The sequence below is a fragment of the Schistocerca serialis genome, chromosome 3, assembly GCF_023864345.2.
Source record: "Schistocerca serialis cubense isolate TAMUIC-IGC-003099 chromosome 3, iqSchSeri2.2, whole genome shotgun sequence".
In the NCBI taxonomy this organism is placed as follows: domain Eukaryota; kingdom Metazoa; phylum Arthropoda; class Insecta; order Orthoptera; family Acrididae; genus Schistocerca; species Schistocerca serialis.
In genome coordinates, this window is record NC_064640.1 from 727,980,693 (window position 1) to 728,002,058 (window position 21,366).

A 21,366-nucleotide genomic window follows, 5' to 3' on the forward strand; every position below is an offset into this window, starting at 1 on the left:
GTGATATCATTATCCTGAAGGAAGTCATTCACAAGATGAACACAATGTGGGTATGAATTGTCGTCCATGACGACGAATGCCTCGCCAAAATGCTGTCAATATGGTTGCACTATCCACCGGAGGATGGCATTCAGATACCGTACACCCGTCACCTTGCCTTCCATGACCACCAGTGGCATACGTCAGCCCCACATAATCTCACCCCAAAACAGAAGGGAACCTCCACTTTGCTGCACTAGCTGGACTCCACCTTGCTGCACTCACTAGACTGTGTGTCTAAGGCGTTCATCCCGACTGGGTTGCCTCCAAACACGTCCCCAGTGATTTTCTGGTTGAAGGCATACGCGACACTGATCAGTGAAGAGAACATGATGCCAATCCAGAGCGGACCATTCGGCATGTTGTTGGGTCCATCTGTACTGCACTGCATGGTGACCTGGTTGCAAAGATGAACATCACCATGGATGTTGGGAGTGAAGTTGCACATCATGCAGCCTGTTGCGCACAGTTCGAGACGTGACACAACGTCCTGTGGCTGCACAAAAAGCATTATTCAACATGGTGGCGTTGCTGTCAAGGTTCTTCCGAGCCATAATTCATCGGTAGCGGTCATCCACAGCAATAGTAGCCCTTGAGTGGCCTGAGTGAGGCATGTCATCAACAGTTCCTGTCCCTCTGTATACCCTACATGTTTGAACAACATTGCTTTGGTTCACCCCAAGACACCTGGACGCTTCCCTTGTTGAGAGCCCTTCCTGGCCCAAAGTAACAATGCAGATGCGATCAAACCGTGGTAGTGACTGTCTAGGCATGGTTGAGACAGAGACAGACAACACGAGCTGTGTACCTCCTTCCTGGTGGAATGACTGTAACCGACTGGCTGTCGGATCTGCTCATTCCAGTGCTGCATTGGTAGGAGGTTCAAAATAGTTGTTTCTCATGTGGATGAGTGTGACATGCCAAGTGTGGTCGATGTAGACGCTGTCGATGCTCCATATTTCAGTGTGACATTGGAGTGGCATTTCCAAATACTGTAAATCATGTACTTTTTGCTACTGTAGAAACACAGACATTTTGGTGACCAGCTGCTTACATGGTACTGAACAGACCAAGGTGCCATCAGAATTCCGAAAGAATAATCCTGAAACAAAGGGGAACACGCACATAACTACAGTTTGCTTTTACTTTACTTTTGGACTGTCTTATACCTTCTTTATGAAGGCTATAGAAATATGTTAGTACAACAAGGGTTAACTAAGAAATCTGAACGAAAAAGTTAAAATTTCATTGATAGTTTGAACCTAAATATTTAAGTTCTTTTTTTTTTAATACCTGGTTTTCGAACTTCTTAACTGCCTCATCATAATCAGTAATTTAAAGCATATTGAACAATAAAATAAACACAGTTTTCCGTGCTGCGTCCTTCAGTGGCTCCAGGTATTGACTGCCTTATCCTGGCAGTTGTATAAACAAAGCGAAGATGGCCTCAAGCACTTTCTGATAGTAAAATGGAATCAGGAGGAAATCAACTTTGGTTCACAGTCTTTGAAACTTTAAAATTTATTGACAGCAGTCGATAGAAACACAGTTTGTGTGCAACTACTGTTAGTGATTTGCAGCCACACAGGTATTTGGTGTAGTGAACAGAATTTATTACTCTACGGTATAAATAATGCCTTAGGAACTACGTACTTTTAACAAATTGGACTTGTAGATATATTAGGCTAATATATTTATAATATTTAAGATGATGTAGGCTGTTTGAACTAAATTTTAGCCATGCTATTAGAATTCTTCAGTTAAAATGTTTGCCCATGTTATTTGTGGAGGCCTACCAATCTACTAGATATGAAGTGTATCCTCTGCGTGTATAACAGAGTACGAGTAACAAAAGGTTTTCGATTCAGAATGTGAGTTGCTTCCATTTATTATGAGAGAAAGTGTTAGAATTCCATGTTAAGTAGTTGACTGTGTAATGATATTTGATATTTAATGTTTTACAAGGACAGTCACTGGATTAAGAGTGAGTAAAATGTGGAAGTGTGGGTGGCGTTCAGCTGAAGTCAGAAACTGGTCATGTCATACACCTCTCCCGCTACCTTTGAGCTGCCGTATTGGATTCATCGTATTTTCTGGTCTCAGTATTATAACTTGTATGTTACGGCAGTATGCCATTTCAAGGCAACGGTGCATTTCTTGTAATTAAATATCAGTTAATGACACATCGGCCGTAAAAGTGCTTAGGAGATTCCAAGATGAATGATAATAATACACAGAACTGTATGTTATCGTTGTAATCATGTGGTTAGAGAGGTGCCGCGTTCAAGGAAGTAAATTCGCATGTTAACACATTGTAATACTTTCATTTTCGTCTTATCGTTTGTTGTAACACATTGTGGCACTTTCTTATTCATGTAAAATTAGTACATTGTGTAGTACTCGATGTCATTTACGTGTAAAAGCGTGCTCTCTCAATAATGAGTTACTTCAGTTTCATAATCTTAGTCTGATTATAAAACGAGAGATGAAACTGTAGTGAGTGAAACAGCCAGCACTGACATTTGTATTCGTACCTGTCACAAATATTTGACTGTTTTTTCCGAATATGTCGCGATTTCCGAGAGTGGGCTTAGGCGGAAACCTAATAGCACAGCTTAAATTGCTGCGAATGAAATGAACAGCAATCATATTTATAGTGTTGCTTGTCACCAATACTTTGGTGTTTATTCAGAAAACGTTGCGATTTCGGAGGATATCGTTAAACAGAAATCAAAGAACACAGATTAAACGGCTGCGAATGAAACAAGTTGCAATCATATTCGTAGTCATTCTCGTGACAAATGCTTAGATGCGATCGAATCCTCAACAATGTTTCCGTAAATTTGACGGTCAAGATAAAGATCGCATCTCACAGCAAACGAGGAACGTCACGTGACCAAATGCCATCAGAGCGCGATGGTGGCGACCTCATGTTAATTGCTCGTCACGGGAAGAGAATGCTGAATATGGCGCCAAGATCCAAAGAGAAACTTTAACTGTCCTTAAAGTGTGTGGATGTGCTACATACATTTACATGTTTAGCAAATAGTATCGTCTCTATGAGAGTTGGATAACTCAGGGTACGAATAATATCTTCTTGTATATAAAAGTGAAAAATTATGATCCTTCACAAACCCAATGTGCTCTCTTCCATTATTATTGTCCATTTAATCGTCTATATTCGTAGGTGAGTTTATTATATAATTTACTCAGACATCATGGTCATCTTACGGTATTAGTATGTGAGATCTTGTTTATTGGTGCTGCGATCTTCGGGAAAAGTAGTGTCTTTCAAATGGTGGAAATGTCCGACGATGATACAAACTAAAACAGTGTAAGCAGAGACCATCTATGGTTCCGTGATCGTTAGCAATTTTCCGATGCGTACAGATCAAATTACGTTTTACAGGGACGTAAAATAAATAGTTTGTTCCACATTAATTTGGATCTCGACTAAATGATTATAAGCAGCTCAATTAAAGGTCAACTGCGTGCATGCTGTAGCAGACCACAACTAAATATTAGCCCTACTCTCTCTCGTGTTGAAAAGGTGGCACATGACTTGAGATAATAGTCTAAGACAAATGGATTTTATTTCATACGCAAGAAAATCGGTTATAGTTACATGAATTGGTTTGTACTCTATAACGTTTAAAAAATTTTAATTTTATTTGCGCTAAAGTTAATCTACTGATTAAAAGTGATCTAAGAAGGAAGTTTTAGAAAGCAGCAGTTTTTATTTTGTAAGACATCCTGTAGTCAGTCAGTTAAGCAGTTTGAGTGAAGGGTGTAAACTGACAGTTTCAGTTTCCCATGGTACACTATCAGATTGGAATCTTGAGTCCTCAAAGTTTGGTACAGTGATTTAGGGGCCTTGTACGAAAGCCAGTGACATAGCTGATTTACAGACAAGCAGTATAAGATGACAAATTTAAGACGTAACAAAGACACTATAGTCCGATTTGACTTATTCATTCTTCTGTGAACTTCTGGGACTTGCGAGTGATGGCACAATATGAGATGAGGTTCAGAGACATTAAAACTTACAGTGTTAGGTTTGAACCACGTATGTAGCCTAATAAGATTTATATTCGACTATATTTGGGGTGAAAGTTACGCAGTGTCTCCCTTCATAATATTTCGTACCTTATCTCCGGTATATGTTCATAATTGCTTCTAAATACTCGTTGGATAATTGTCTAGAATGTAATACAGGTTTTCCAATTTGTGTCATGGGTTTTGTTGTTATAGCGAATACTGGGTTAAATATGGCACGGACATTGGCACTCTGATGCATTACAAATTATTCTTTGAAAATGATGGAGCACAGCACTCAGTCTGTCTTTCCCTTCTGGCTTTATTAAAGCAAATCTAGATTACAGATAGTGTTTAGCCAATATCAATGCTCTGTTTTAGACTTTCAAGAGTCTTGAGTCTTGAATGAACTCTGACAGAAGCCCGAACAACAGGGGACTCACATTTTAGGGCATGTATTGAAACTATGAAATACTGTATTGATAATGGCTGGGAAGTAGCCGAAATCTGGATTTGCTTTAATAAAGCCTGAAAGGAAAGGACGAATGATTTTGAAAGTCGTATCACAGTTGTTGAGTGCATTCCACATTCCTAATGGAAGGTAACTTGACTAATTATTCTCTTACCACAACTTTTATTTAACATCACATTCGTTGATTTTTGCATCTCACAACCAAATTATCACCCTTCTTCCCAATCTAGACATAGGGCGTTGGGCTAAGATACAAATCAGTTACCATAACCCAAATTTCAGGGGAGATGGCACTGTCACACTACAGCCTTATTTGACATTCACTTTTTACCTTTACAATCATGACAGTATTGTAGAAAAGCTCATATTCATTCTGTGATGGAATTCAGTGGGTTTTACATCTTTATTAATCAGAGATCACTTGTTGTTTGATACATCACAGTGCATATTGATAATGCAGTAGCTATCGTTTCACTGCCTCTTATCTTTTTTACCTTTATTCAGCCATGCAGCAACCTATTGACCATTCTCCAAAATACGAATAAAGCTAGTGGCACTGGTAGTAGATTTATTCGCCAATGGTATATTGTTACAAAGGTAGTGGTCACATTATGGCGTTACAGTTTAAGAAGAAGCCCATACCATTAATTCATAGACCTATATACGGACGCATACATGCGTATAGGTATAGTTTCATAGAAAAGCGACAGATAGTTGGATGATGTTACAAATTTGCTTGAAGGAATTTGGGGGATCAATGAAAAACCTGAATCAGGGTGGTTGTATGAGGATTGCAGCCTCCATCCTGAATCCAAGTCCTGTCTGTTGTAAACTTTACAATCTCACTTGGATCATCCTATTTCCTAATGTAAGAATCTAGCATTATACTGTCCTTCGTTTCTCCACAGCAGTCACTACAAACACTTTACACACAGACGCTATCAGCTGACAGGGTCTTCGAATGATGTTTGACTTACATTATTGTAATGCAGCTTCTTATTTGCCTACTTAAAGAGTGGGTCAGGATCCCTTATTAATGAATGGGATTTTTCGCTCAAAAAGAGATTGATGCATTGCTGTTATTCTTTATATACGTCTGCCCTTTCATTCAAAGATAATATTACATGTCGGGTTGTGTCTCTGCAAGCATCATGCATTGACTGGAGGCCAACTTCAGACTCTGTATATTTCATTTTTTATTGGTTGAACGTTTTGATGAGAAAGTTTTGAAGTCTGTGAAATGTAGAGTGTTGCTTACCATACTGATTTTCCTTATGTCATCTAGTAAGTGTGCCTCATGGTGTGTTGCAGCTTGTGACTATTTGCTGCAGTCGTTCTGTAATTGATGGATACATTCGGTAAGCATAGGAACATGTTGTCTGGACTTGTCCTAAAAAAGACCTATTTCTCCTACAAATAAAAACAGGTATTTAAAACATGCATCCCTCACATACATTCATGAATTAGTTATACCAGCCCTCACTTCCAAGTCCTGTTTAGGTGTCTACTTCTAATGAAACACTATGAAATGATAGTCCTAACAAATACCTGTTCAACATGTTTGAAATCAGCTGCCTCAAAACTCCATTTATGTATCTGGCCAGGTCACCATGTATAGGCCTACCATATGCTTTGTCACTGTGTCAACTGTCTCTGTAAAATCTTCCTCAGATGTCTATGTCAGATATCTGTTGACTTATTTCTGCACTTTGTTTGGTTGCACCGATAGTCAGGTACACTGACCCTAAACTTTCAATACTCTCTTATAAATTGTGATTGTTACCATACCTAAACTTTCAATACTCTCTTATAAATTGTGATTGTTACCATATTTACCCATTACCACTGCCTAAAGTGTAAATTTCCTGTGTTGGGCACTGGCTATTACTGCAGTGAAATTTCAGTTTATTTTTCTTAGGGCACAGTGAAAAAGTAAGCAATGGGAATCTCTCAAAGGCTTGGCAACTTGTTATCCTTTCTACACGCCTCTCAGTTACTCAGGAGCTCTTCTGTTGGTGTTTGGTATTCGTGCTTCATACTTGCTGAATGAAATATCATGTGGACTCGTGATCAGAAAATGCACAGACGATGCTGAAGTGAACTGAAGCACTGTGTAGCAATATTTACACGACTTTGGCTAATTTTCTATGTCTGACAGGTTAAAAAGAGAGAAGAGAATTAAACTAGTTAATTCATACATAAAATGATCACATTAGAAAGAGTTTATGGTGTTACTTCATCTAAACGAAGTACATGGATCACAAAACTCACAAAACGTGACATACTTGAACTGAGCTAACTTTTTTAGCAGCCTACTCCCTCCAGACTTGACTGGCAGCGATGCTGGTGAGTGTGGTCAAGTTCATTCGGTATACTTTTCCGAGTACATATCCACTGTATATGTCAACATGGACCAGAAACTTCCCTGTGTGACTGCCAGAATTGGATGGCAAAGGATTATCCTGTAAAAAATAAACTTTAATATACACAATGAAACAGTTTCGTAATGGTAAAGAAATTTTTGTCTGCAGGAATTTTCTGTAAATGTGTGTTATCATTATCTGAAAGGAATTTGTTCTGCAGTAACCTCAAGCCTATCAGAATTGGGCATTGTTGTATAGCAATTAATACTTCTCTGTTGTTCAACAGTCACCCATAGGTGGAAATGATTTTAATTAACTAAATAATTCCATTCTGTTTGAAAGGAATCCACATACCAGCATTAGTTTAGCAAATATACCTTCTTTTGTGTTGTTGGAGGCTCTGCACAATGTTTCTGGAACGTGTACAAGTTACCTGTATAACATAATGTCTATTTCCTAAATATATTACTGTTACATGCCTGCTTAATTTTATGTAAAAGAGACTGGATTATTTTAAAAAATTATTCACCTACTGGAGGAATACTTTTCATGTAAAGTGCGCACATATTATTAGCCTTTACAACAGATAATCAAACCAGTTACCAACATGGATACAAATATTGTCTGGAAAATCCTCAATATGTGCTTTCTCCTTGTGACAAGTGAGTCATGTATTACTGCAGGGTTTGAGTCTTTGAAAGCAATAGAATCCTATATAATCTATAGATGCTTTTAAAACAGTGTTATAGGCAGTATGAACTTTCCTAAATATAAGAAATATTATAGTAGTAATAGTGGTGGTGGCAGTTTCGTTTATAGTAGTATGTATTTTCATCTATGGTTTACTTTTACCAGGATACTGGAAATGTCATGATAATACAGTCTAAGAAAAACATATTCATTTATACAGGCATTTACATACTTACAAGTCTACTTTAAGTAGGGTGAAACAGGTACTGAGCTATCGCATAATCTTAGGAACCACTCTAAAATTATTTACAGAAACCACCAAAAACCTACATCAAGATGGCTAAATGGAGATTTGCGTCCTTACCTTCTTGAATACAACGTCAGTGCCTTTAAAACAGTGCAACCTCATTCCGTTTATCTCTAGTGTACAATAGGCCTAGTGTTTTATAGACAAATTATGAATAATGTAGAAAGTGGGCATTTCATAATTAATTCACTTCTCAGTTCTGATTACTACACAATGGGTATGCACCACACACACATTACACCAAAATATTAATAGTAAACACAATGTCAGCTGATATCAGCATCATAGTGATGGTGTTTTGCTCTTATTTTGTGTGCTGCTAATACTGTCAATTTGCTTGTATAAAAATGCTGAATCTGTATCTCTTCATACTGAGAGGGGTTTTGAGTTCAGAAAGAGATAAGATACTAATATTATCCACTAATGATCTTAGGGTTAAGGTTTTCCACATTAGAAAGAAAGTGAAAGTGTGGTGTGAAGTGATCAGTAAGTTCTACTATTACTATTATTACTGTTATTACAATTATGATTACCTTGTATTAGATTTTTGATCAAGCCCCTTCTCTGACATATCTAAAAAGGCCTTCACTGTACACAATGTAATGCTTGTCAGGAATATTTTGAATGCCTTTTAAAATAAATTTGTTCCAGTATGATTTTAATGACCTTTGGCAATTCATTGTGCAGTTGTCTTCCTTGAAGAAAATGCTTTTTTCCATTTTGTGTTAATTTTGTTTTGACAAATGTAAGTCCAGTCTACATTTTATTCCATGCTAAAGGAGGCCGCTTGTGTCCAGCCACACCATGTAGGGGTATAAGCATGTGTAATGGTTGAACACAGACACACACACACACACACACACACACACACACACACACACACACACACACACACACACACACACATACTCTGTACGAGCCAGTCAGAAGCTTAATGCTTCTACTTTTTGTGAATAGTATCCTTTATCCCTAAAGTATTTACATACCAACAGAAGTAACCTACAAAATTTTGTTCATGGTCACAGAGATGTTTGTGAATCAATTATCAATTTATTTTTGAAGTGCATAATTAACAAGTAGATTGTGTATTCATGAAAGGCCACCCACATTGAATATTTTCAAGGGAGTATTTTCATATTTTGTAAGCAAAAGTCAGCAAAATGTTCTATTTTAAAACTAGGTCCCATTTTTTGTAAGATGAATGTACTTCCCTTGATAACTCAGAGGTAATACCACTGACCACATCTTTGTAAGGTTTGTTGAAAACATCAGTTACATTTTTGGGCATAGGTTTGCACTGGTTATCTTAATGTGCAAACCAAATTTCTTCACACTAAGTGTATCAGAAGCTTGTAACCAGACAATCCCCCATCTCATTGTACAAATTAACAATGTGCAACACCTCAGCTCTCTCATTGCCAGCTCATTTTTGTTAAAGTATGTTCTATTTTTTACTCTTTAAGTGGAAAAATGCATAGCCATGTGGTGCAATATGTTGTCTTTGGTACTCACCATAGGGATTACACATTGAGTTTCTCATGGACGCAACAAAAAGGCTGTTACACATTGAGCTTTCAACCAAAGTCTTCTTCAGAATAGGAAACACATACATATTGACACAAGCAGGCACAACTCATTCACAGAGGACCGCTACCTCCATCACCTGTGGCCAGAGATGCTAATCATGAGTGTGTGAGGTGAGCCTGCTTATGTGAATGTGTACGTCTTTCACTTTCTGAAGAAGGCTTTGGCCAAAAGCTCAATCTGTAACAGTCTTTTTATTTATGCCTGTCAGCAACTCAACATGTCTTCTTGATAGTGAGTAGCAATTATTCCTTATCATAATATTGTTGATATTTCAACCTGGCCATTCGATTGTTTAATATGTTGCCCTCATTAGTTATGAATAAATGAAGTATTTAAACATGGATATCATCAAACAGTCAGTAAAACTTCCTAATTATCATGTAGATTTTTAAGATCAAGTGTCATTAGTACTGAGGCATGATTACTGTAAAGTATGCTGTGTTGTCTACATATGTACATGTGTATGATGTTAACAAAAGACATCACACATTAATAAATTACTGTGTGAGTCTGAGTATATTAACTGGAGTGAAGTGGGAAAAGCTTTGGCAGCATCCCAAGTATGACAATTGCGTGACTGAATACTTATGCTGGAGTTCCACACCTCAAATCAGTTATAAGTGAAACAAGTGGAGAGAGGGTATGTCACGAAATTAAACCATAAACTCAGACAGCTACATGAGTACAAGAAAACAATGCAAATAACTGAGTAGAATCTGATTGAGAAGGGCACATTTCACGCAGCAGTAAAATTAACAGCAATATCTGATATTTGTGGACTTTGTTAAGTTGAGGAGATATTTTTTCTTGCATTTTCTTGGTGTTAAAACAAGATCTAGCAAGATTCTCTAATAGTTCTGTAGGAGAGTGTATTGTATCGGGGGTGGAAGTACATGCGGGAACATATGACATTCCCTGTTTGGTGTTTCAGTCTATTTATCTATTTTATATTCATGTGAAGAAGAGCGTAGTGAAGATAGCATATGTAGTTTCAGGCACTTATTACGGTCTTTGTTGTTGTGAGACAAGAGAATGTTTTGTCAACCATTTGTAAAATTTATGACTTCTACTAAAGGATTTATTGATGGCCAACTCCTACTCCACTGATAAATTTCTCAGTAGAAGGCCTTAGAACTTGAATGCACCTCGTGTGTATATATATATATATATATATATATATATATATATATATATATATATATATACGAGGTGCATTCAAGTTCTAAAGCCTCCGATTTTTTTTTTTTCTAATTAACTACTCACCCAAAATCGATGAAACTGGCGTTACTTCTCGACGTAATAGCCCTGCAGACGTACACATTTTTCACAACGCTGACGCCATGATTCCATGGCAGCGGCGAATGCTTCTTTAGGAGTCTGATTTGACCACTGGAAAATCGCTGAGGCAATAGCAGCATGGCTGGTGAATGTGTGGCGACGGAGAGTGTCTTTCATTGTTGGAAAAAGCCAAAAGTCACTAGGAGCCAGGTCAGGTGAGTAGGGAGCATGAGGAATAACTTCAAAGTTGTTATCTCGAAGAAACTGTTCCGTAACGTTAGCTCGATATGCGGGTGCATTGTCATGGTGAAACAGCACACGCGCAGCCCTTTCCGGACATTTTGTTTGCAGTCCAGGAAGGAATTTGTTCTTCAAAACATTTTCGTAGGATGCACCTGTTACCGTAGTGCCATTTGGAACACAACGGCTAAAGATTACGCCCTCGCTGTCCCAGAACATGGACACCATCATTTTTTCAGCACTGGCGGTTACCCGAAATTTTTTTGGTGGCGGTTACTCTGTGTGCTTCCATTGAGCTGACTGGCGCTTTGTTTCTGGATTGAAAAATGGCATCCACGTCTCATCCATTGTCACAACCGACGAAAAGAAAGTCCCATTCATGCTGTCGTTGCGTGTCAACATTTCTTGGCAACATGCCACACGGGCAGCCATGTGGTCGTCTGTCAGCATTCGTGGCACCCACCTGGATGACACTTTTCGCATTTTCAGGTCGTCATGCAGGATTGTGTGCACAGAACCCACAGAAATGCCAATTCTGGAGGCGATCTGTTCAACAGTCATTCGGCAATCCCCCAAAACAATTTTCTCCACTTTCTCGATCCTGTCGTCAGACCGGCTTGTGCGAGCCCGAGGTTGTTTCGGTTTGTTGTCAGAAGATGTTCTGCCTTCATTAAACTGTTGCACCCACGAACGCAGTTTCAACACATCCATGACTCCATCACCACATGTCTCCTTCAACTGTCGATGAATTTCAATTGGTTTCACACCACGCAAATTCAGAAAACGAATGATTGCACATTGTTCAAGTTAGGTAAACGTCGCCATTTTAAGTATTTAAAACAGTTCTCATTCTCGCCGCTGGCGGTAAAATTCCATCTGCCGTATGGTGCTGCCATCTCTGGGATGTATTGACAATGAATGCGGCCTCATTTTAAAACAATGCGCATGTTTCTATCTTTTTCCAGTCCAGAGAAAAAAAATCGGAGGTCTTAGAACTATATATATATATATATATATATATATATATATATATATATAAAGTGCAATATAACTTCTGCGCAATTTAAGTGCAGTAATGTGTTCATTGTAAATAAGTGTGTGTGTGTGTGTGTGTGTGTGTGTGTGTGTGTAACTACAATCTAACTTGTGCACCATTTCAGTGCAGTAATGTGTTCATTGTAAATAAGCATTATAGTAGTTCTATTACATGTTTATTACCTTATAAATAAAAAAAACTTTTTTTATTTTAAATTCAGTGCATTGGTGTCTGTTAAATGATTCTTTCATATAGTGTTCATTAAAAAAATGACGATCATTCCACTTGGGACCTGCAGAAGGTACATTATCTTATTTGTTTCAGTTGTAAATATTTCTCATGTATTGTTGTTTTTCTGACATGTTCTACATCCTGGAGGACCCCCTCACTACAGATCAATTGGAATGAAAGTAAATATAATCTACTCATTTAAGGGCTGTACAATATCCTAACACTATTTTCATTTTATTGTTATTGTTCAGTTAAGGAATTGTATGGCAAGTAAAATTCTGTATTTTTTTAAACCTAGTTATGTAACATGTGGATGGTTAAGACACACATTGTGTTGCGTATCAACTTGTCCCTTGAGACAGAAGGTCTCTTTATACTTTGGAACACATGATCTTTGCCAGTGAACTGAGTTACATTAATGTTCTCACAAATTTCAGCATTTCACAAAAGGACCTTTATTTTGGTTTCCAATGGCTTCTTTTTCAAAAGTTTTTAACTTGTAACTGGTTTTTGATAATACTACTTCTTAATTTGATTTACTTCGTGGTTATTGGTAAGTAGTAGAGTTAAGATGTAAAACATAGATTATTACATGCAGTGTTTACAGTATTTTATCAGTTTCAGCGCTTTTAAATCTGAAGAGAATATTTGCTTGTAGGTACATGACCATGATGTGCCTTGGAACAGTTTTTCACGTTTGGTTAATCTTACTTTTCTGGAGTAATTTTTGTGATTCCAGAAAAAGACTACATCACACAAAGTGAAAGCCGTTATTTCAAAATTAAATCAGAAAATAAATTAAACTTCTGTTACAGGGCTGGCAAGAGGAAAAACTGTAAAAAGTGTTCCGAGTAACAACACTCTTCCCTACTGAAAAGTTAATCAGAACTTAGCTGTTCAGTTGAAAGATAGTAATGTTTTTATGTGTTTTGTATAGGAGGGGTGATGTTTCAGATAACTGAGTAAGATGACGGTAGGTACCTGGATTTCTTGTCAAACATTGTCACTTTTCATCTGGAGATTAGGTACTCGTAACAGTATATCTCAATGAGTTACACTCTTCTGTTGTACCGTCTCTGGTGGCACACCACCCTATCTGAACGAACTACTACTATGTTGATGGAAATGAAACTGTTGTTTGTGGGACCAAGTATGGCAGGAATCATTTAAAAGGTCAATAACAAATCGAATTGTGATATTTGAAGTTTTGTACGTAATAAACTTATTGAAGTAAAGAACGTCTGTGAAAGTGTTAAGTGTCAATGAGGGATCTGAGATCAGTGCTTTCTAGTGTACTCATCTAAGGGCAACATCTCAGTAATTATGGTAGTTTTGTGTACTCTGCATGCTCTTGTTCTAATATTAGTTATGAATTGATCAACAGTAACATCAATGACAATACTGACTGCATATATGAGCATAGTGAGTTACCACGATGCTTTCTTATTGCTACATTAGTGTAACAGAAACAATTCTGTATAACATAAATGCCTTCCTTTGATACCAGTACATAATGTTATTTCTTCATGCAGAAGCCATAGTTTGCCTGGTATTCTCCATTAACCTATTTCTCAAATGAACTATTCAATTTATATTAGACTTAACTACACTGGTGTCTAAAATGAAGGCAACAAATTGCTGTTACCCCATCATGTGTCTGACTCATGATATAATCATACAAACTGTCACCAGATGTCTGTACGATCATGTTCTGCATGGAAGATGGCAGTTTGATCAATGATCAACCACACCAATGATGATATCAGGGAACCTGCCAAATGGGGTAGAGTTTGCCTGGTAGTCTCACATCCACAGTCACTGTGTATACAGTCACTGATGGCACAGTATGGCAGACAGGACACCTACCAGACTCTCTTCAGTGGAGGTCCATAGGGAGAATGGAATCAGGACAGGCACAAACTGATGTGGCTTGATGGCTTAATGTGAATAATTCTGTTGTTTCTCAGATGTGGCAACAGCTTATAGAGACCAAAACTGTAGTTGCAAGACCAGGGTAGGGCCAGCCACTTGTGACGTCAGAAAAAGAGGACCATTATTTGGCTGTAAGGGCACAACAGTACCAACTTAGTACAGCACAGCAACTCTCTTATGACCTGTCAGCATCCACTGGACGTGTTGTATCAAAGCAAACAGTGCACAGAAGGCTGCAGCAGAGTGGTCTTTCTTATCACAGACCTGCTGCATATTTACCTCCGATGCAGCTTTACAGAAGGGAGTGTCTAGAGTGGAGTCATCAGCATGCCATCTGGATGGTCAAAGAGTGGGCCAATGGTCATTCCGCAGATTAGTCTTAATTTGTTCTGGAGAGTCATTCTCAACAAATTCCCATCTGGAGGGACTGTGGAACACAATTTAGATATCCAAACATTGTGGAAAAGAGGCTGATATCAAGGAGGATACCTAATGGTCTGGGCAATGATTATGTGAACCACTTGAACACATCTTCATGAAATTGTACTGATGAATTGGCAAGGTTTAACTGCTGTCTTGTATTGTGATGAGACCTTGAGACCTCATGTGTGGTTGTTGTGAGGTGTTGTAGGCCCAGACTTTGTACTGATGGACAACAACGCTCAACTTCAAAGAGCGCAGGTGGTTGATCTTTTCTTGGAAACCGAAGATATTGCAATCATGACACAGCCCTGCTTGCTCTCGCAATTGGAATCCCAAAGAGCATGTCTAGGATGTTCAACATCCACCAAACATTGTCCGAGACGTGCGAGTTGCTTTGCAGGAAGAATGGGCATTATTGCCTCAACATAAGATTGATGATGTCTTTCACTCCATGCCCTGTCAGTGTCACACCTGTATTGCTGCTAAAGTTGGTCACACCCCATACAGAGCACATTAACCAGTAATTGGAATGAGTGTGCAAATCAATTAAATTGGAAAAAAGAAAGATAATTTTCGTCTACTGTTATGCATATTGCAGTTGTTTATATTCTGTATTCTTTATATTGTTTGTGTATTACTATCACCTGTTTATGCTGTTCAGTGACAAATAAATGCAACCTTACAGAATTAAGTTTGTTGCTTTAATTTTGGACACAAGTGTAAATCAGGGTACAGTCATTGTAAGACAGTGAATACTGTATTATAAAAATATGTTTAATATTCACCTCATACTTACATAGTTTTATTGTGATTTCGCTTTATGTGGCAGTAGATTAACACATGGAAGAAACGTTACTGCACATATGTGTAAACCCTTTTCATTAGTCTCCTTCTGGTTACCTTTTTGTCTTCACTGGTAGATACTGTTCTTGAGAGGGCATTTTTTTCAATAACACTTTTCCTCCATGTGCAACACAGAATTTCATTGGTGGGAGAAACAGACCAGTAATGTTTCCTACATGTTTTTCTAATTTTGCTTACTGTATGACAGATTTATTTTTCATGGTAGTTCTAAGTTGACAGACACTAACATTATCCTCTTCCTTCTCCAGGTGTTTGAAAAAATTTGGTACATTTTGAATGTATACTCAATATCCAAAAATGAAGAGTTGGTTTTCGATAATTAGCATATAAAAAGCATGTATCCAAACAAGCTGCTTTCTCACTTTCCTATTTAACAATACACATTGTCACCATTCTCTTGTTGCATATTCATCATGGTTAAATAAAAGTGCTGTCTACTTATACAATTCACCTTGAAATATGTGAAGCAATGTGCTGTGACAGTTTGTCTTTGTCACTTTTGCATAGATGAAATATGTAACCATGGATATCAACCACCTAACACAAAAATTGGATCATGGTTATTTAGATATCAGAGATGAATTGTTATCAGTACTGAGAGAATGAGTTTGTGTAATTTACTGTGTCATATAGTAATCTGTTTATGTTAAAGATAATGTAGTAGATCAGACATTAATACATTAGTATGAATGTTTGAAGGCATTTAGTGGAGTTAAATTGGAAAACCTCTGCAGTTTTCCATATTGTGCTTCTTAACAATTAAAATTGAGCTCTGCATGAGTCCACTTGAAATATAGCCAGCAAATAAATGTAACCAGAATCCAAACGTTATCGTATTTCATTTGCACAAAGTGGAAATACACACCAATTCCATTCTCTCATTGCAGGCTGCCTATGGATAAATATAAATTTAACCGAATTTAACATTTTACCTTGATATATGTGAAGCAATATGGCGCAATAGCATGTCTCTGTTATTTGTGAGCAGGTGAAATATTTGTGGTTGTGTTTAAGAACGGGGCAGTAAAAGCTGTACCTTGAGGGGTGTTATATCTAAGATGAAGAATTATCAAAATGTAGACACAGATTACGTATAGTGTGCTATGTCGAATTTCCATCACCATGGCTGAGTGGTCAGTCTTACTGACAACTATGCTTATGACTCAAGATCCATTCCTGATACTGCCAGGAATTTTTTACTCATGAGGGGAATGGAATGGAATGCAATCAGCCTCATCATGCCATTTGAGGAGCTACTTAACTTCAGTGGCTGCAGCACAGTTAAGTATGCAAAATAGTAACAACAACAGAGAACAAGCAGTACGTTAGTGGAGAGATCCTTGATCTTGAAAAAGGCATTGGGTGTGTCAACATCTCCATATTACTTGAGAAACTGTGGAACCTGCTTATTACAGGAAATGTGTATGAACTGATAACACCATGTGTGACATACAAGAAGTACTCGTGGTGCTTAAAACTAATGGTGGTTCATAAAAACAAAAATTACTTATGGAAAACATGGAGTGTCTCAAGATTCCATGGTGGGATCTCATATTTTCTTAATTTATGTAAGTAATACTAAACACTGTTCTGGTAACTCTAAAAACTATATTGTATGCCGACAGTATGTCAAATGTGTGCAAACACAGAACTCGACAGTTTGGAGATTCTGTGCAACAAATGTGTAACGGTCTTTTCATTGTACCTGTCAGCAAATCAATGTGTCATCAATATGGTGAGTAGCAATTTATTTGTTTCATAATATTACTCATAATCCACCCTGGATTTACAATTTTTTAATATGCTATCTTCATTAGGTATGTGTAGATGAAGTAATTACAGATGGATAACACCTAAAAGTTAATAAAAGCTAGTCATAAATATACAGATTTGTGAGATGAAGTTTTATCAGTATTGAGGCTCAATTATTCCAAAATATGCTGTGTTGCGTACATATCTCCATATTTGACCAGATAGCATGACAGATCAGGCATAAACATATCAGTGCATAGACAGAAATATATTAATTGGAGTGAAAAGGGAAAAGCTTTGACAGCATTCCAAGTATGAGGGTTGTGACAGTTAATGCTTATCTCCAAAGATTTCTAAGAACAGCAAGTCTTCCTCACTTGCATAGCTTTATGATGAGTAAAATTCTGTATTCTTTAAACCTAATTGCATGATGTGTGGATGGTTAAGTCATACTTTGTGTTGTGCACCATCAGGTCCCCTGAAACATGTCTTCTTAGCTAGCAACACAATACTTGCCACTAACTTGAGATTCAATACTGTCCTCACAAATTTCCCCACTACTAAAATGAAAGATTGTGTTGGTTTCCAATAGCTTCTGTTTAAATATTTTGTTAACTGGTAACTAGTTAGTTATAATATCTCTTCTTATGAGTTAGATTTATTTTCACACAATTTCAGAGTTGGCAGACACTACGATTTTACTCTCCCTTCTAAGGCTTTTGAAAAAATTTGCTACTTTCCTCAATGTATACTTGATACCACCTATAAGTCGCTTCATACTTAGCAATCAAAAGCAAGCATTTAAACAATTCCCCATCTCACTGACTATTTAACAATACACATTGTTATTGTTCTCTTGTTGTACATTCATAAGGTTAATTGAATCTTTTATGCATTACCTCGAAAAACGAAAAGCAGTGTTGTATGATAAATTGTCTTAGTCTTTTGTCCATAGATAAAAATTTTAAACATGAATATCAACTGCCTATCATAAAATTCCTGATTGTGGTTATTTAGATTTATGAGATTATATGTTATCAGTAGTGAGACAAAGATTTTGTAAAATGTACTATGTCATATTGTAATCCTTTTATGTAATAAGATAGGGATATAGTTCAAACATTTATACTTTAGTGCATCAGTCTGAATGTATCATGTGTTGTGCGAATGGTAACACTTTGTCAGCGTTCATATCAGTGAATTGTGCTTATTAATACTTAACGTGGAGCTCCACAGTGTAAAAAAAAAAAAAAAAAAAACCGTACAAATAACTAATGACATATTGTTTCACAATCGCACATATCACCTGGTGATGCAACTCCCTACCGTGTATAGTATTTGTTTCCTTTGTTCAGTTGAGACAACATTCTCTCCATTCCCTCATCCAGACAGATATGTAATACCAGCTGTTAATGGGGGATATAACAAGACATTCAAGTAGGTGAGTAGAGATATGTTAATCAAATGTTTTCTATTGTCTCAGAGACATGACTATTTTATGTTTTTGATACTTCAGATCACTGAATGAAATGCTTAAACATTTTTTCAGGTGTAGCAGCAGTAAAAAATATTTCTTGTATAACATTGTCAAAATTTATGTTATAATCAGCAGATCTTAACTGAGTCTATTTTTACTTCTAGATACTGTGTGATCCTCTCATGCCTAGTAACACACCGTCCCATCTCTAGTGACAATGACTATGCTGATAGACCAGCAGTTATTCCTTGAAAAAGAAGTACTGATTGATATCCCCTGAATAGTCAACAACAACTCAGCTTTTGAGAAATTAAATATCTGATACAGATAAGAGGTGTAAGAAGTGCACATCTGTGGCTGTACTGAATGTCACTGTAAGATCTGAGCAAAGTGCTTTCTCTTGTTATACATCGAAGGACAAAAATTTAAATACTTCTGTTTGTTTCTTTATGAAGAAGATTAGTATTTTGTACACGGTCATTGTTTACGTCTTAATTAGCGACAATATGATACTAACAGCAAGACAATACCAATTTCAGGAACAGCTTAATTTGTTTCCACTTTTCTATGATATGTTTCATTATTGGTAAATTAGTATAACAAAAATATTACAGCATATCAACCATTCCCTTTTTTTCTGATTAGAACATAATAGTATTCCCACATGCAGAAATCGGAGATTTTTAGATAGGCTCCTGTACTCTACTTTTCCGATACACTGTTCCATTTGTTTCTGTCTCAAGTATCTGTCATTTTACCATGACATGTGGTATCTCACTGTAGCCTGAAACAGCTTCCTCGATTCATCCAATAAATGTTCAACTACCATGTGCTCCAGCAGAACATTTTACCTCTAAAAACATAGCTAAAAGTATGCTTTACAAGATAACTTATACTCTTCTCAAACATGTAATTACTACAGTACTAATGAATGCATATATGTGAATAAAAGTATAAAGGTGGAGTCCTACTTACAAGTTTTTCATTCACAGTTGCAAGAGCAGCAGTTTGTCACCTTATATGTAGGAATTTCTATCAACAACAACTCAGCCTTTGTCATTTTAAGTATCTGATGCAGTAAAGAGGTGTAAGAAGTGAACATCTTTGGCTATACTGAGTATTGCTGTAAGACCTGAGGTAAGTACTTCCTGCTTTTATATATCTAAGGACAAAATATCTGTACTTCTGTTGGTTTCTTTATGAAGAAGTTTAGTATTTTGTACACTATCATTGTATAAATGTTAATTACTGACCACATTTAAGTAACAGCAAAACAGAAACAGCTTAACTTGTTTCCACTTCCCTATGATATGTGTTATTATTTGTACATTATTATAACTAAAATATCACCATAATCAGCCATTCTCTTTTTCTTCACCTTAGAACATAATGGGATTCCCACATGCAGAAATCACAGATCTTGTAATAGCCTCCCGTGAACTACCTTTCAGTTACACTATTCCATTTGTTTCACTCTGAAGTATCTCATGTTTGCAATCAAGTAGCTCCTCAACAGGCATGAAGAAGTTCACTGCACTTCATTCCAGCCCCACACCAAGAAAAACTCCATGGCAGCATGGTCAATGAAACTGGAGTTGCAAAGATAGCTGTCAGCTACACTTACCACATAGCTATGGAGATGACTACCTTACATAACATACTTTACATAAGCTGTCTCTCCACTTTAATAACACTTCATTTTAGAAATATAGCCCCTCAAGATAAGCTTTTTACTCAGTGTTTCTTACACATCATCAAACAACAAAGACAAGCTATTGCACCACACTGATTCACATACATCAAGATAAAATGTACAACATGATTGCATTTTATATGTACCCATAGACGGCCTACAGTGAGAGAATGGAAGTAGTGTGCATTATTACTTTGTGCAAATGAAATAGGTTAAAGTTTGGATTCAGGCCATATTTACACTAAATATGAAGCAACAATGTCCCCACTTAAAGACTTGTGATATATATCTGAAAATGCAGCAGATCTTTTTTGAAATAATTAACAAAGATAGTTGACAGTGCTTGAGTCTGTGGACCTAGCAGTACAATGACAATGAAAGGGCAAATAAGAGAGTCTTTGCCCCTATATCTTTTTAGCCAAATTACGGTAGTAAATGCAAAGTCACATATATATTACCAGCATTGGACCTTTCTTGGTTTGTGCCAGCCTTATCCGCTGGTAGCTCAGCCACACAGCAGTACCATAACTTGGTACACAGTATGGTTGTGCTTCACACATCCATGGCATTGCAAGAAAGAAATGTGATTCACTTTCTATGCAGCAAGGGGCGAACACCAAATGTGATCTACAGGTAAATGCAGTCCACATACATGAAAAACTCTCTCGGTTTGAGAACTGTGAGCTGTTTGTGGTGCGAGTTCTACAAAGGCCATGAAGTCTTGCATGACAATGGGCAGTCAGAGAGGCCGCATTTGTTGCTGATTAATGACAACATTTCACATGTAGCTGCAATGGTGAGAGCATATCAGCATGCGCACATCATAGCCGCTTCTGTGGAGCTTGGCATATTGTGTAGGAGTGCTTACAGCATCATTCATGTATACTTATGGTACTGGGAGGTGTCATATTGGTGGGTGTCTAAGCAGTTGCATGACGTGACGAAAG